Source organism: Xiphias gladius, chromosome 9 (assembly GCF_016859285.1).
Source record: "Xiphias gladius isolate SHS-SW01 ecotype Sanya breed wild chromosome 9, ASM1685928v1, whole genome shotgun sequence".
In the NCBI taxonomy this organism is placed as follows: Eukaryota; Metazoa; Chordata; class Actinopteri; order Istiophoriformes; family Xiphiidae; genus Xiphias; species Xiphias gladius.
The window spans coordinates 9,721,282-9,739,819 of record NC_053408.1 but is presented as its reverse complement, the minus strand read 5'-3'; the positions used below and the strand labels follow the sequence as shown (position 1 = coordinate 9,739,819).

The following is an 18,538-nucleotide window of genomic DNA, read 5'->3' as shown; positions in this document are numbered from 1 at the left end:
TCATATTTGTCGTATCAGTGTCATTCTCAGTAAAGCAGGAGCCGGTGTAGTAGTTGCTAGGAGCAGTTAACTTTATCTTTTTCAAAATGATTGAAGAAATTTGCAGATTTGAGTTTTGTTATTGCCTTAGGCCAACTAATACATCCTGTAAAGCACCATGCTTGTTGCAATTTTTGCAGCCATTTTACGACACTATCTTTCTCTGGCACGGGAAAGACGATGTCCTCAGCCCACAAAGTTTTGATCGGTTGATTTGTTTCTCCAACCGGGGAAAACAGCTGTCAATGAGCTACACACAGGCTAGTGAAAACACCAACCAGATGTTCCCAGAACCCTAGGTAACAACTTCAAATTAATAATAATAAAAAAAAAACAGCAAACCCTCACAGTTGAGAAGCTTGAACAAGATAAGTTTTGGCATTATTGCTTCATAAATGACTTAATTAATGACCTGATAATCAAAATTTCATCAACTATTAAATGAATCTGAAAACATTTAGATAAAGATTAAATACAATTCCTGTCTTTGCTGGTCCAACAATATCATGATGCTCTGCATGGAACTTAAATGTGTAGAATTTACGAAGTGGAGGATTTTGTTATTGGGACGAATCATACAGTGCTAGATCTTGATGAACACGCCAAAGAACTTTAAAACCTAAGGCCTATGTGTAAACATGACCCTTTAATAGCCATTGAACAACATCTTTCTTCAGTTATTCATTAGTGTGAAGTGTTTTCTGCCATTAGCAGGGAACCTACATGGAGTTGTGATAAAGTCACTAAATATTGTCATACTTGTCCTGTCATCTCTCGACTGTGTAGATCCTCATCTTTGTGATATGCCTACATTCTGCTCTCCCATTTAGCTAATAAAATGCATAGATCTAAATCATTCATGGCAACCATTTACATAATTCATAATTAAATCATAAACCGATGGCTTGGAATTTATTAATTGTGAAAATGCATGTGCCGCCATCGAGATATACTAATTAATATCTTTAGTTGTCATTGGCACATTGCTCACTCGACTGGGGTCTGGTTAAGGGGCAGGAATAATGCAGTGCAACAACAAATTATATGTGCATTTAAGTGAGAATGTCTCGGACTGATGGCCACAATATGCATTTGCCTTAAGAACTTAATGGGGGAATCTGTTTTATTGGAGATGTCACACGTTCTGGCTAATAATTTTGAACACTGTAAAGATTAGGGCTAATGCATTTCCATCATCTGGCTCCAACATATGGCTGCAGGGTGTGTCTAATCGCACTGTACACTTTTCCCACAGTCCTAAAAACAATATGCCACACTCGCTCTCAGTAACACACTTTATCTATAGACAAAGGAGAGGAAACTGAAAACAGCATTTCTCAGCTTTTTTTGCTTTCTGATTTATCACTGAATTGGTTGTTGTTGTTATTTTGATTTGTTGTTGTTATCTAACTATTTTTAGACAAAACAAGTAATTTGAAGAAGCCACCTTGCATGCCTTTTCATTATTTTCTGACATTTTATAGACTTTTATAGAAAATGAATTGATTTTAAAGTGTTAGTTCACCCAAATTTCACTTGAGCATATCTCACTTACTTTTAGTTGTATCTAGCCAGGCATATGGTTTTGGTTTTATTTGTCCGGGCTGTTGCGAGGTAACACTACTGCCAATACCACAAAAAATGTTATGAACTCGGCTTGGTGTATTCATAGTGTTCATAGTGTAGCAGGACAGACAGGACAAAACTGAAGTAAGCATGCAAACACAACAGATTAAACTACACAAAACAGATATAAATATAAACAGATACAAAAAATGAGCTAAAAACAAAATGTACCTTTACAGTTCAAGAGTTGAATATTGTAAAAATATTTGAATATGCACAAATACAAACAACCTAAACCCAAAATGTAGTTAAAGTGCCACACATTTCAAGAGTCAATAGGTTTTGACATATTGGGATTTCTGCCTCAACCCTAATAGAGGTGAATGGAATTTTGTTTATAGCTCTAAAATCATTGGAAAAATAATAAAAAAAAAATCAACAGTAACTTTTGATAACCAGTGCCCTGATTCTTTATAATCCATAGACAGGGCAAGAAAGAGTCCCTAGAAAACTCTTTACGGTATGTTATGTTACATTGTTTCTAGAAAGAGTTCCTGCTGAATTTTTTAAAAACGTCATTTTTCACAGCTGTGTGCATCACAAACAAAATTCCATACACTTCCATTGTATTGGATTGGTGGCAGACAGCTTTAAGACAAACAACTCAAAGCTTGGGCAAATAAAATCAGAACCGTCTCCATGGCTGGATGTCGCTAGAGAGAAAAAGGTTTTTTTTTTTTTTTTTGTCTTAATCGAAAATATAACTGACAGATTTATACATAAAGGAAATAATCTTAGTTTCAGCTCAATTTGGTTGCATTGCAGTGTTTTGTAGAAAAAAATAAAATAAAATAAAAACAAGGTTGATATCCCTCTGCTTTCAAAAACTCACAGGTCAGGCTTATGAACTCATGTCACCAAGCACCTTCCACCCTCTCTTATGACCTCAGTGTATTTTTAGTTTCGACAGTTAATTCAGAACTGAACATCCACTAACTCTTCCCACCAGTGGACAAACAAAGGGGTCCTCTTCACTAATGGTCCCTGAGGCTTCACCAGTATCTATTGATCTGCTGTCACCCAATTTCTCCGTGACTTATGCCCTGCTTAATTCCCATTACTGTGCACACTGAAGCCTTATCAGGGAGAACAATAGGCTTGTTGTCACTGAGGGCGAAAATATGAGCGGGCCTGTGACAGTGTGAGCGCAAACTCATGACTTCAGCTCCTGGAGCCCTTTCGGTGACCTCTACGCTCATGTAGGCCAATTTGAAGCCTGGTGTCAGAATACTGAACTAAGTCCGGACCGTTTGCAGATGAATCAGAAAATTGGATCTCGCTCCTTTCATAAAAACAAGCCCCGAAAACAGGGGGCTGGCTCCTTAGCCATAACATTGTCGCCATTATGTGTCTATGGCAATGATCATTCTCAGTTCCTGCATATCCCCTCTCCAGCTCCTCCACCCACTAGCTGCTATCGCTTCCTTTCAATTATATGTTTCTCTGCTCTTTTAGACAAAGAGTAATAAAGCTATAAATCGTATATCCGGCAAAAGGTATGGACATTCAGTCTCTGAACTGCTGCTGAAACTGCCATAAACCACCCACAAAGTCAAAGATAAGGATTTACAGTTATTTAACATCATCCTTGTCCCCTAAATCACACTGATAAGAGAATTAAGTGATGGCTATAGGTTCTTTGTCCTCTAGTTATTGATTTTTTTTTTATTTTTTTTTAACAGAGGACCACTGCAATGTGTCTATTGAGCACCCTACTTGCTTGAAGCACAAGAGTGGAAATAGAGCTATTTGGATTCTTTTATTGAGCTGCAGAATCTGCACTCTGAATGAGTTTATCTGATAACTGAGACTTCTTCTTGTTTAATATCCATTCACAGTGGAAACGTTTTTGAATGTAGAGTCAAAAAACATGAACGAGATGTTGCTAATAGAAATCTGCAGTGTTGGAGTCAAAATGTTTGCCATGTAGAGATAAACAACTTCCTTGAAAGATCATTGAAGATATTGTTTTATATAGTTAAGCACAATTCAGTCTTTATACCAATTGTTTTTTTGGTATGCTACAATAATTCTGCCCTTCAGGCACAAGGACTGAGTACGCTGAAATTAACCAGTCTAAATAGGAATGATTGTTCCTTTTTGGCCTCTCTAGACAAAACACGTCTTGATTTACAGGAAGACATCCATCTATAATAGTAATTGGTATTAATATCAAATGCAGCAAATAATCTGCTTGTTAAAGCGGCCATTGTTTCACCAACCCTGGAGTACATGTCCCTCTTAGTGCATAATGTCCCAGTTTGAACAAAGACGTGTTTAGCATAGCGGAAGTTAGTCACTTGTTTCAGCATGAAAACACTTATGTCAGTGCCTTCGAGACGTCGAAGCTGTGGCCGTTCGCATTTAATGATTCAGTTGCTGTTTAGCTTCAAGTTCACGACCCTGGAGCTATGATAAATGTCAAGCGCAACAATATCCCGCTAACTAGACATGCCACTGCCAACCAATCATCTTGTTATTGACTGGGAAAGCATAAGGCGCTGTAATGTGACTCTAAATGCTGTGTTACAGGGTATCTATCTGTGTAACCATGTGGGCCGGCTATTCGGTCCGATTCTTCAGTCTTATGGCAGTTCTCTGATTATGTGTCAGTACTTTCTTTAATCATAGAAATATCAAGGTGGAAGAACAGCTGTTCACTTTGAGATAGGCTGTAGTTGTAGCAGGTTATGAAAGAGTTTTGTGATCCCAAGTAGTTGGAGAATTTTCTCAGTGTGCAGCAGTGGTTCCCATCGACCCCTCAGATGAGCTTTACTACGCCTTTGACACCGCTCCTCATGATCCAAATGTGATAATTTGAATGGATTTTAAACTGGAGATTATTCCACACTATTAATTATATAAAACTGAATATTATTACACAATTTTTTTCATACAAGACAGTGAGCCTGAAATTTTCTATGTTTAGGCTTGGTCTCTTTTTTTCTTTTTTTACTTTGTTCAAATTAGTGTCTGTACTACTATATGTTTGAACAACTCATTCATCGCTTTTAAGTATCTACATTGACCTCTTTGCTCACTTGCTTACTGTAGTTTTCACACACTCGTAGCACAGTCGCAGCATCTGGTGTCCAGGTTACAATTGACTCAGGTTGGTTGGAGGTGTGATTTCTGCAACAGGCCCATCATAGCTGCTGGTTTATTGCTTATTCTGGATATAAATATACTATAGATCAGCTTCACAGCAGATTGTAAAGCCTACTATTGTGTTTTATTTTGTGTTTATTTTCCTCCTACACACAAATATGTGGATGTATGTTTTAATTGAATCATATTTTCAATTTTTTGAAATAGTAACTCTAAAATCTTTCCACAAACCCTGTGGTAACTGCAGAGGTGCCCCCTGAGGTACAAGTACCATCAGTCTACAGTGCAATGAACATACTGGAATCTTTCAGCTGATCTTAAAACATGAAAAATTACCTTAGTTGTTATTGTTTGAGTTTAATATTCAATACCTAGTCTGCTTCATCAGGACTGTGTGTGGGTGTGGTTTGATCAGATTTGATCAACAGTGGCCTCACACCAGAGGCAAACTAAACACGGACTGTCATTGATCTTGATTTAGATGTTGCTAAATCCCGATTGATGCATGAAAGTAAATGACACAACCTTTTTTTTCCCTCTGAGCATCAGACAAAAACATAAATACAGAAATCTTCCACACAAAGTAACCAAATCTTCGGTAGAAAATTGTATGTTCATGCAGGACACGCTGTCCCATGATAAGAAACTATGGTGAAATTTATGTTTTCAGGGCCTTTGATATCAGAAAAAAAAGGATTACATCCCAGTGTTTTTAGAAACATGGATCAAGTTGTGTCACCTTGCGTTTCTTTCTTATGACGTTGATATATTCGTAGTTTAGGCAGTTAATTATGTTAATTCAGTCAGGGAGACATCAGCATGCAGGAAAAGATTGAGTTACACCGATGGCTTCATTCAGGCACTGCTACATGCATCTCTATTTGTTCCGTCTGTCATTAACCTTCAATATATTCTTCTCTAAGATCTCACCCTCCAGCTAATAGTTGTTAACAAGTTAACAGCTGTTAACCTGTTTTAGAAATGACACTGTTCATACAGTATTTGTTGAAAGATGTTAATTTTGCCTGGGTGTCATCTCCTTTAGCTTGGCCTTGGATTGATGTGATGACAGCAATTAATGAATGTAATCCTCTGTATTAAAATAGCTCTGTGCGTGTCAGTGCCTAATTAAAATATCTTTCTACATAAGAATAAAGTGAACTCGGTCGAATATGGTTGAAATCAGAATCTCTGCTTCAGTAAAAACATTATGTAATATGTCACAACATGGCAAAAGAATTCAAATCACACACAAAGTAACTGATGTTTAAAACAGTGGGCTTTGATCTGCTGCCATGCATTACAGAAAAAAACGATGATACGCTATGATCATATCATAGCGATACTGTTCCACTGAAAGTCAATCAACGATAATACTAAGGAAAAGTGCGTTGTATAAGAGTAATATCAACCAATCCCAGGACTGACCCACCCAGCTCTGTGAGGGGAGGTATTTACGATAGTTTAGAGCTGCTGGGTGGGACGGCCTCACTCCGTCATGCTGCTACCATATATCAATCCCAAAGAAAGCTAAAGGGCCACTTCTCTATGTATAGCCCAGCTGGATTTTATTTTGGAACAGGGTCATTCCATTTTGTACACAGACCTCCCAGTTTGTCAGTCTTAGTATAGTGCTGAGTGAAGAGGTTTTAAGCAGGTGGCAAGATGGTAACAACACTGACAGTAATCTTCGCTCCGTCATTGAAATTGCTTCTTTTAAACAGGTGTCACATAGAAGAGAAAATTTGAAAAAACTCAAACCATAGTCAGATTTAAGCACATATTTTGCTAATCTTATAATGTACCCTGTAGTAGTAGCACTATGGAGCAATATTTTTACAATTGGGTCCCGTTTAGTTTGTGTCATGCTGTTAACACGAAGAGAAGCGTAGCAATGTGCCCAAGAAATCTGCAAGCTAGCAAACATGGTAGCAAAGAGACCATGAATTAAAATATTAAATAAACTGGCTTTTTTAAAGGTTTGATGAGGAAGGAAATACACTCATACACGTTTGTTGGGTGTCAAGGATAAATAAAGTGCGTTTTTTTTGGTGAATAATAGTGAATGATAACACGACTTTGTTTGTTTACAAGAAAACTGCACAGGGTATCTTTAATTTCATTACCAGCAGGTTGTAGTTGACAACACAAATTGTGCAATGTTTTGGAGTTTGATTTCAATATCCAAACTTATGGGTTATCTCTAAACTAAGTTCCCTAAAAGCTAAAGTTTCAAACATTTCAGCTTTTTAGCAGCTATGAAAAATGGACTCCTGTCTGATTTATCCTTTTGAAATTTTCCATAGTTAAATAGGTTTTGGAAATGGTTTGTGAATCCAAGTGCTACAGAATAAGGGAACTGGAATCTTTCAGCAGTTCTGAAGACCTAAAAACACAACAAAACTGTAAGTCTTCACCAGTGCTGAAATTAATCTTTACCAATTAATTCGTTGACACCGTCAATGACAGTTTTGGTAATTAAGCATTTCTTGGTTATCTTTTCAAATCCAAAAGCTTCATCACTTGTCGCCATTTCTTATCGTGATAACTACTGTTAGTTGCTGTATACCACTTGGTCAATATCAAGACAAAATATTATACAAAATAACTGATTACTAGAAAAAAATAGATAAGTCAGTAAGGTAAATAATCGTTGCAGCCAAACTGTGATGTGCAGCCTAAATCCATCAATGATCCTGAAAAGGGAACAGACCAAATGCAACTTATTTGCCTTTGTAGAATCTTTTTAAAAACTTTCCTGTTTTGGGGGGACCATATCTCAGCATCCCTTCACAAAATGCCCTTTGAAATGACCATAGCCACTGGTGATGCTCTCCCTCATTAGTGAACCCTAGGAACAAAAACACAGAGCAGAGGAGTCCAAAGCCCACATAAATACAGCTGACCAGGAATTATGCTCAAATGTAAAACTCCCAAACACGATTGGAGAACTCTCCGGGGCGTCTTCTAAACTTTGCTGTTTTCATTAATCAAGAATATTGCCACGCCAAGTCCGAACACGACTTGGACAAACTGCTTCTTAAAGCATTTCTCCGGGCGGCTTAAAAGTGTATTTATGGTCACCACAGGCAAGTGTAAAGGAAGACTGGCAAACATGAAAATCAAGCCCTGTCCTGGGTGCCATTTCGCCATGCTTGGCTGGGTTAAATCATAGATGGAATGAACAACAGTCTGGTGCCTCAACAGTCCAGTCTGACATAACACTGCCTTTAAGCCTGCGTTTTACATCCTTTCCACAGCCCATTATTGGAGTCAGTGTTTTGTCTTTAAACCTGTTTTCAGCTCTGTAATGAACTTCATATCTCTTATTCTGCACATCGATGAAATACTCCAGTTTAATATAAACTACAGTTTAGTGTGTATTACCTAATACCAAGATTTAAGGCTGCAGAAGATCCTGTTTCTGCACTTAGCTGATGTGGGATTGATTTCCTTTACAAATATATGAATCACTGGGGTCATTACTGAGCCAGACTCTTTTATTAAATTGAGCCATATCTCCTGCATCAACAAAAGGCCTTCTGAGAGCCCTCCACCAAGAATATACTGTATCTCCATGGGCTAAATGCAGAACATTGACCCTCTGTGGAGAAAATAGGTGACAAAATACCATTGGAGCCTTTCAATAATTCAGATGTATGTGGAGGGATTGTAAATATACTTTAGGTGGATCAGGTTGATAAATGGAGAAGCAAAGAAAAATCTTGTATTTTTAGAATGAGTTATATCTTTAGTGATAGAAAATTATAAATATAACGATACGCCAGTGTACTCATATACATGCCAGTGTACCTTAATGCTTCCCAAAACCCTTTTTAATTGGGAGGCTTATACCGGATCACTGCAAGTCTTCTCACTTGAATATCCCTCACACACACACACACACACACACACACACACACACACACACACACACACACACACACACACACTCTCTCAGACACTCAGACACACACACACAGGCAGTATTGACTTTTCAAATAAAAAGACATTAATGTAGATAACGGCCATTTTGAATCCTCATTAGTCACCGGTAATCTAGAAACATGGGCGATATATTAAGAGTGGTGTTCGCGGCTAGTCATTAAAGGAGAAATAAAAGACAAAATAAATCCAATCTTGGCACGCCTGCGATTAATCATGTTGGCCACCGCTGGCTGCCTGGCTGCTTAACAGTTTTATTGACTCATTTATGCTGGTTTCCCTGATAATCCATTTATTCTGAATAATGCCTCCCTTCATGCTTAAAGTGCTGTGTTCAGGTGATACAGCTATATACTGTATTTTTTTAATTCCCTTTCCCCTAGACAAACATATATTACAACAATTACATGTAACGGCTGACAAAAGAGAGGCAATAATTGCACAACATTAATGGGAAGCTTTTAATGAAAGTGTTAAGTATATTTTCAATTATTCCGTAGGGGGATCACAAACTAATAAAGTATTGTGAATGATTTACTGCAGAGTATCTATTTAGAACAATTTTACTGTAATTTCCGCGTCCGAGAATTACTGACAAGAGCAGCAACATATTCAGAAAGGTTCACTGGTGGCCCTGAAATGGCACACAGGGCTGTGCATAGTGTCATGTGAAGTGAGACAAAGGAGCAATGAGCAGTGACTAAGATGTTCCTGTGCATAACACAAGGGAGGACCACATGTAGCCGCTGTGAAGCGTAATTCCTCTGTCCAGACTCCTGAAGTAGCTCAGACAGCTGTGCATCTGCGCCTCCGGGAGCTGACAAGACTCCTGACATAAAAACAGGAATGCCAAGGTCCAGAGTCACCCCAACCCCTCCCGACCCTCCCCTACTATCTTCATCTGCAGTGAGAAGCTCCTGTTCATTGCCCAGATACATGGGTCTACACAGGAAGGCAGTTTTGCAGACTTTCAAAGGCACCTCCCTCAGCAGCAGTGTCACAGCTGAATTAAGAGGGACAGCCACACATCGATTACTTAATTAAATATGTGGTAGAGCTGTTTTAGGGTTTGGGGGTTTCACCATAATACACACAAAGGAGAATACAAACATACTGGACAGTGTTTCTTCTTTCAAGAGTTTCTCCTTGAGGAACAACTGTTGAATTACTTTCCACGTCTGTTAATATCTACAAATATCTATTAATAGCTACATATGTCCCGATACAATATTACGTACCAAACCTTAGCTGGTTTTCAGGATTTAGTGCATTCAAACTGTAGAAATGACAAATAAGTATACTCAAAAAAAGTTGTCAACATAGACTGCACACTTAAAAGTTAGTAGCTGTACCCCAAAACTGTGCTACATACTAATTCCATACAGTATGTATTACAGTCGTATCACCATAGTACACTCTTTCAGAAGTTAGTATTCAAAAACATCCACGTACTTGTTGATACAATTTTATACTAACAAGAAATGATAAAATTCGTTTGGATTCAAATGTCACTCAAACTGCGACTCTGAGAGAATTCAAAAATGTTTTTCCTAAGATGCAATACTTATTTGTTTTCCAAGATTTTTGTGGAGCTATTTCACCACCACCTGTGAGCTGTGAGCTTTTCCTCCATTTCCTTTGTACATTGCATTGTGGGAGAGTAGTGTCCATCAACAACACACTCATAAATCAACGATATTTAGTCTGCATGTTGTCGTCTTTGAGTATACTTTATTTTGTCACTTTTTTTTTTTTCCACTACATGTGAAAAACCTGCTTAGAATATGTATGTAGAATGGATTTGGGACAGGGCGTGTGGAAAAATCAAAGAAAAATGTGACACCTGCAGAGAAAAGAAAACTAATCAGTTCAAGTAAGAAAAATATTGTCTTGCTGACAATGATTTATTCAGAAGTGATTTGAGAAGTGTTTTGCAAACACATTAGAGCAACACTTTCTTCTCACCAAAGATGGCGCCAGATGCCTCCTCCAAGGCTGCACAATCCTCCAAATTTTGGAAAGTTTTAATCAATGTATTTGTGCATGAAAAATATACATGAAATATACATAAAGAATTATGAGATACATGGCAGGTAACTAGTTAGTGCAGTAGTTCATGAGAAAATGGCAACAAATACTATCTCACAATGTTGAATCCTTTAAACAAAATTCGGGATCAGCACTTAAAACTAATCACTTGTACTTACATTCATCAGATTTCATTGAAATTGTGTTCCATAGTTTTTGAGATATCCTGTTAAATAACAAACAGAAAACCAGCCCAGAAACTTAAAATTCTGCAGCAGAGGTGAAGAACGAGAATCTCGAGGATTATCCCTTTAAGTATTTCTAGTTTTAAAAAAATTCACAGCTGCTACTTTTCAAGCCAATCTTGAGTGGTCTGTTTCCGTTCAACATTATTAGATATGTGGTTGTGTATATATAGTAATGAGGATTGTGAATGTTCTCAGCAGCGTCTCTGGAGACTTTCTCACAAGGTCTTGACTGAAAGCCTGAGGCCTATCAAGTATCCCACACAGCACAAGTCCTAGCACCTGACGACATGGTTCTGCAGGGAGTTTCTGCTGTCACAATAAATCAGGAACAGACAGGATACAGTATAATCATGCTGGTGTCCCATTTCACTCAGCCTCTGTTGAACGCTTCAGCAAAATCCAAGCTGCACATAGTGGCACACACCACCACAACTGTATATGTTGCCATACCCACAGTGCTTGATGGTTGACTTGAGAGGAATAATCCACTGGAGATAACATACGAAGAGCTGTTGATGGTTGATGTTGCAAGTCTACTGTACACAATGATGTAGTGTGCTGCTAGTAGCTTCCTTGATTCTTAAACATCTCTTACTTGGAAAGTAGATGGAATAAATGGGATCCCTTTGAGGGAAAATAAGCCCAGAAGGTCTGTTGTATATCCTAACATGTAGCTCATACCTTAGAACTGAGGCATTAAAGATGTTTGACGATGTTTGAAAATGCAGTGTTCCACTTTGTAACCATATGAATCCTATACTTCAAAAACAAAGTAAATTGAAATGCCCGAACTATCAGAGTGGGGACCCGTGTTGTGCTCATATCTGAGTTTCCTTCCCTTCATAAAGATGAATCATAATGTCTAATTCTCACAAATTACCCAAACATTATGAAGCGTTCTCATTTCCAACACTGTTTAATCTGTGTCTGGAGCATTCGCTGTCACTTCATGTTGCAAACACTCTTTTCACTCTGGCAGTTCATTGTCTTTTGATGGGCCATAAAAGGCTCAGTTTGATGGATGATAACTCGCGGCGTCTCTCTTTGTTGTGGGATGTGACGACTGAGTGCATGTGAGATGTGAGGAGAAGACGCGGTGTGAATGGGAGTTGTCATCGATGTCTTGCGCTCACACCAAGGCCCTAAGCACGGGCTTTGATCTCAGTGAATGATTGCAAAGCAAACAAATAAAAGATTCCAGTGTGTTACAGTTTCCAGGGAGAAAGTTGAACTGTTTTCCAAGCATTTTCCAAGAGGTCTCTCCCTGATTGCTAATGTGTTTCTAGAAGCAGAAAGACCTGCTGATCAGGCCTCTGTAACAATTTAGAGCTTGACAAATTGGAAAAGGTGTTTCTAGGAAGGTAGAACATGCTCTGGCTTCTACCTGTATGTAAAATGTGATTTATCAAGAGAGACGAAGGCTCATGTCATTGCCTTCTGATCCGGTCCAATAAATATTGAGCGCTCTATAGGCTCAGGACTCCCTGCTGACCCTACAACATCTGCTCAGGCACTTACTACTTAATATATTAGCTGTGAGAACAGGGCAGGTGTTTTCAGCTGGTGCCAGAGAACATGAAAAACAGATTGTGTCTCTGGTTCATGCAATTGAATTAAAATGAGTAACCCCCAGGTTTTTCTCTCATAAAATAAAAACACAAACAATGTTATTGCATGAAAGGCAGGAGGGAATATGTCATAGGTCTGCTTGATGGTGGCAAGAAAACAAAAAAATATAATTGACTGCAGCTCTCGTAAGGAATCTATGATGAGGTAACATTTCGAGAGATAGATATAAATAAATCACCCTTATTAAAAACAAAAGGCTTACTCTGCAGTATAAATTGCTTTCCAGTATATAGCAGCCATACTGCAGCTCTCGATGTGCACATGAGGCACTTTGAGGTGATTCTTTGATGTTTACTTAAGCAGCTGAGCGTAATGTGCCTCATGGCCTTTACACTGTAGATTACAAAAGGAACACTTTAAAGGTCAAATCATCATAGTACTTAGGCACATGAGCAAACATTTACCAGTTATAAGCTCTACCTATTAGGAATTATGGGAATTAAATATATTGGATAGCTGAGTCATTAGGAGAATCCCAAGGGGGCAATGAGAGAGGTTGACCACACCGATTACAAAACGTGACAAATATTACGATATGCTGATTACCTTATACATAACTGATGGTTAATTTTGTCCCCTGAGGATTTCATTTGGGATCTTTTATACAGTCAGCATAAATGTTTTATTAATAAAGTGAAAGGTTTGTGCAATGTAGGTCAAATTGCATCTTTTTTAAGGGCAATTTCACACAAAAAAATCTCCTCATTTACCTCTAGTCATAGTGGACCTCTTCACACGTTTTGCCCTTGATCCGAAACTGACTCATGGAAAACCTATCTGAACTGCTCAGCCGGACTATGGGGCCCTGGACCAGGGAAAACCTTTAGTATCTAGCCATGCAGAAAGATTTGATTGTTTTTGCTCAGATTCTGAATTTGACAAACAAGGCTATGCTTCTTGACCAAAGTCAGGAGGATTCATCCTTTGGGAACCATGAATGTCAGTCTAATACTTGTAGAGATACCACTAAATCCTCAGCTAAAAATAGTCCCCAACAAATGCACTATTTACTCTTGTTTTAGTAGCATCTGGTAAATCAACACTGCTCTCCTGTTTTAGGAAATAATTTAGCCTTTTAAAAATGAAAGTATATATTCCTGGCTGGTTTTGAAGGATTACTGTCTTCAGTAGGAGCCAATGGACCTGGGGCTAAGCGCTACAAACAGGTTGACTCAGACTGAGAAACGGACTGATGCATTATTAGATTTGGTCTTTTTGTGGAATTTGTAGACAATAATAAATATAAAGCCTGCTTTATCCTTTAAGTTCTCTTAATGAAAGAATTACCTCATTGCTACAACTTGTCAAATTCACTTAAACAAAACACACACAACCGATTGAATAAAAGTTGGTTTAGAGTTTGGTGATGGGCCAAATATCAAGTGATTAGTTTGTGGGACAGTTCCAGGAATTTAAAAAAAAAATATTCATTAACATTGTGAGATAGGGTCTCTTTAAACATTTTTCACCTACTCATTTACTTCCTCTTGACTATTGCGCTTACTTGAATGAAAAAGAAAATCTGGCACATGTAATTCATTATTGTCTATCACTGATTATTTTGAGGCAGATCCGGATCCTCACGCAATTTTTAAAAAATCCCATCAAAACATAAACATAATTACTTTTTTGGAGCCTCTGAGGAGGTATGTTCTCTCTGAGTACTGTCTAGTTCAAGACTGGAGTTCAGAAATCATTACTGTAGCTAAGACTGACTGTGGAGTTTGCAGTTGTGCACACCTGTGTGGGTGTAACACAGACTGAAACCTCATTTCAGTTCTTCTTTCAGTTGGAAATGAGTAATGTGCTGCAGATCATAACCTTGGGATAAAGCCATATTATCCCAGTATTTGAAAGATATCAGAAAACCAGGATAACTCAAACCCAGGATACCTCAAATTGACCCCTGTCATTAATTTCCTTCAACAATATGTGCTTTTTTTTTTTCTTTGTCGGACTCTTGTGTCTTTTTCTCCCATAAGAGCTCAGCTTTATGTTATATGCAGCAATCCTTAGCCATCTGGTTTTCATTTCCTGTAAGGTTCAAGATGGTAGGAGAGCTTAAAAAAAGGAGCCTCATTTGAACCGAGGGCTAATGTAGTCAGAATTGGAATCTGTCACTCAGTCTATTGCATGTTGATGACTAAGGGCAGTTTCAGCTGTAAGCAGTCGATGATTTATGGACACTGAGTGAACTACTGTAAGCAAAAGCCAACTAGGAGTTCAGAGCGGCAACTGGGCCCTTTTTTGGCCACGGCTCGCCAGTATTTTCTTTCCATTCATGCCAAAGTATTTCGCACGGCAATTAGCTCCATCCTCATTTGGGTCTGCAGTCCCACAGGGTGAGCGAAGCCATTTATCATCCTCGGGGCTTGGAACTCCGCAGCTCTGTCTCAGGTACTTTCTGTAAACAGTCACTGGCCTGGCTCTTTTCATTTCACTAAATGAGAAGGAGATACAGTAGTTTTGAGGCCCTGCCATCCATCCATCTGTCTGATGCTTTGCTTTTTCTCTACAGGTGTGAAGGCAAAAGGGAAATGTCATTTCACATGGCTCATTTGTCATATTGTAACTACATAGTTAGAATGAATAGAGTGATGACAACATGGCCCCTTGCTTTTTTTCAGAGGGTCAACTGCTTTGGATTTGGAGTGTAGAGTGCGGGCAAGACTAAAGAATATTCTGTGTGGCTAATGAGGGGTACGCTCAAAGGAAAAGGGAATGGAGTTATTTTTTTTAAAACATTATTGATATGAAGTCTTTTAGGGAGCAGAATTTATAGAGCTTTTTATAGCAGACTTGAGATTTAGCACATGTTTACATGGATACAGATGTAAGATATGTAGCCTTGTTAGACACACTTTAAAGAGCTATTCTTGTTTAATGCTGATCTATGCATTGAGTTATATTGAAACATACATGTTGGCTCTGCTACAAGTATTTATATAGCTTCCAAATGCCGGTGGGCCATCATTAAAAAATATTAGAGCAGGCAGAGCCATAAACATATGCTGGATACATTTGTGTGTTCTTAGCTGAAACATCTTCAGATGCAGCCAGGAAAATAGTTGAACTACAGAATGTGCATTTTTCTATTTTCCTTGGAGAGTCATTACTTTACAAAGAGCCTGCCAGCTGATTCTGAATCCATCATTTGTCGAACCGATATATTGCGGTCTCTGTCGCTACTATGTCTTAATCAATCAGAATTAAGGAATTAGATTAAGCTCTTTGGTTTTCTCTTCCTTCAGTGGAGTCACACTGCAGTGCAGGCCCAGGGGTTACGGGGAGTATCAGAGGGGACTAATTGTCAAGGTTATGTCTCAGTGGATGATTGATGTGAGGCCAGGCTGTTTTTGTCAGCCTGTCAGGTGGCTGGAATGTTTAATGTTCTCATTATTGGTTGCTCTGTTGTGTATATTTCTCTGTCAGCACCGCTGAGCCATCTGAACTGCCAGAGCACTTCAAAGGCCTGCAGGTCATCCGTCTTCCCCCTGACGCCCTGAATGTTCAGCCTCAGCTGAGTGCTGGTGATTTGTTATGACTTGAGAGCCAGCTGACAGACAGTTCTCCTATAAAAAAACATCCAACCATTTCCCTTTTGTTGTGCAGTGAAGGCATCGCTGCTCCTGTAATGTGGTGGGGCAGTGGGAGTGACTCAACTGTCACAGGAGGCTGGCACCTGACGGTTGTGTCATCTCACTAATTTGCAGACAGGATGACTTGAAGTATTCATTCTTCTTTTTTGCCTCAATGTGGATTTTGGTTCTGGTGTCACAGACTCTCACAGGTCACCATCTGTTGTGGAGCGCCATGGGGAAGAAATCTGAAAAGGGATCACTATATTAAGGCACATTTTCATATTCATCACTAGCCCAGAGCTTGGTATATGCCATGTGATGGCACTGAGCAGAGAGCATCATGGGAAGAATGCTGATGGCTGCAAAGCCAGTCATGCAATGAAAAGTGAGAGGTGAGATCCTAAAGACAAGAGGGGGGGGGGGGGCAGAATCCAAATCTCAATTCTTTTCCCAGGCCCTTTACAAGATTGATTGTTTTCTGCTGATCTAATTTTGGATTGTACGAAAACAGTCCATTTGTCTTAAAGAAAAATGATGTGCCACATGGTGCAGATGGAAATTTTTTTGAAAGCTGAAAAAGATTAAAGAGAAACTCTGCTCCTCAGCCCTAATCACGAGCTGTAGATTACTCTGCCGATTTAACCAGATGGCAGGCTTGATTCTGCAGGCCCTCCTGTATATTAATGAACAGCAGTCTGTTATATTTGACTTAGGTAAGTGAAATGTCCATCACCTGTAATGGTCTGCCAGCTGGCATTATGCATTTTGCACCACTTTGGGTCCACGTGGCATTTTTCATTTGCCGCGTTCTTGAAGGAACATTTTTGTTCCCTGCTATTTTCCATCATTGTCACTGTTCTGGTAAATATTTTCTTTCACCGGGAAGAAAAGTCTCCAAGTTGTGTCCATAGCTAATTTCCTCTCATAGGTCAAGGCAATAATTCTGGCACTAAAGCTGTCGTGCTGGGCGAAGCACACAAGTTCGATAGTAACTTGATTAAGCTAGCAGGTCGACATGACTGCAAACACGGCAATACAGTATGTTAAAAAACCTAATAATAGGAAGGGGGAGATAAAGAGGAGGGGATGGCTGCACAATTTCTGGCCAGTCATGTGTCTGTTACAATGAACTGCTGACCTCAAGGTACAGCTTTTTGGGCTTTGGTCTATTGTTAGTTAGTGTGCGAATATTGTCTTTGTCTTCTTCCTATGGCTGGCCTAAAGGGTTTTGTTTATGACTGTATCAGATCTCACTTTGGCTTACTGCTCAGTGTATCTAAAACTAGTTTGCTAAAGAAACTGATTGTCTATGTCTCAGAATGTCAGTCTGAAGGTGCTGCAGAAAACTTAAAGAGGCAATGAACACATGTTTGCCAGTCCAAGCGCCCAGAAACTCCATCCATGAATACACCAAGCCTAATTTTAAACCAACAGCGGGGAACTTTGGCTGCGTTTCCTAACCAGAGAGCACGAACAGCGGGGAAGCACAATGCCAGTGTGTCATACATTTAAACACTGTTAAATTAAAGGCTGTTTACTGTTCTCAGAGGCCATTCATCTTACTCAACCTTAGTCTGCTTCTTGCAAATTTGTCAGTAAAAGCTTCCACATGCCAAGACCAGGAGGGGAAAAAGTTGGGGTTATCAGAGGAGGGTTTTCAAAGCGTGACTCTTCAGTCAGCCTGCAGTTAATTAGCCACCTCCACACAATAAGGCCGTAAGTCATTAATCACCCGGACCCTAGCTGAAGTCGACTGTGAGCAAGACGTTTGGAGACAAAAAGTTTGCTGCCTATGACAGACTTCAAAATGGCCCCTGTCAGTGGTGTGTAAATTATAGGGCATGTTGAATGCTGAAAGACAAGGGCCCTCTGTTTAACTCACTGTTGCTCTTTCCTTTGCTTTGTGTGTTGACAGACTCTCTTCAAGGGAAAATTCCCCTTTTCTCTGTTTCCCATTGGCTGGCTTATAACTCAAAAAGACTTTATTGTGAGTATACAGCATACGCACACACAAGTTATCCACATTAAGATAATCTCAGTGTACCAAGCTCACTCCCTTCATTTTATGATGCCTCACTAAAGTTAATAGAAGAAGACAAGCTCCAAAGGTCAACGGCTCAGTAAAACCCAGCTTTAACTTTGTATTCTTGCCGTTTACTTTGCTTGTCAAAGGGAGGAAATGATGGAGTGGTGATAAATATGGGGCTTGTTTGGAGAAGCAAAAGCCTTTCTCCTGCAAAAATAAAACATCACGTTTCTCAGCATGATGGAAGACACACTTCTCAGCTGATTGAACATGAAAAAGGTCATTGGTTTTACTTCTGCGTCTGTAAA

At 39.1% G+C, this 18,538-nt stretch overlaps 1 long non-coding RNA gene across 1 annotated transcript in view; it reads left to right on the top strand.

Moving 5' to 3' along the window:
- The window catches only part of LOC120794848, a 29,866-nt gene that overhangs the window by 10,768 nt on the left and 560 nt on the right, over window positions 1-18,538 (top strand). Inside the window, exon 2 of the long non-coding RNA XR_005708168.1 lies at window positions 18,120-18,191. This is a non-coding gene — a long non-coding RNA (uncharacterized LOC120794848). The remainder of the gene's footprint in view (window positions 1-18,119; window positions 18,192-18,538) is intronic.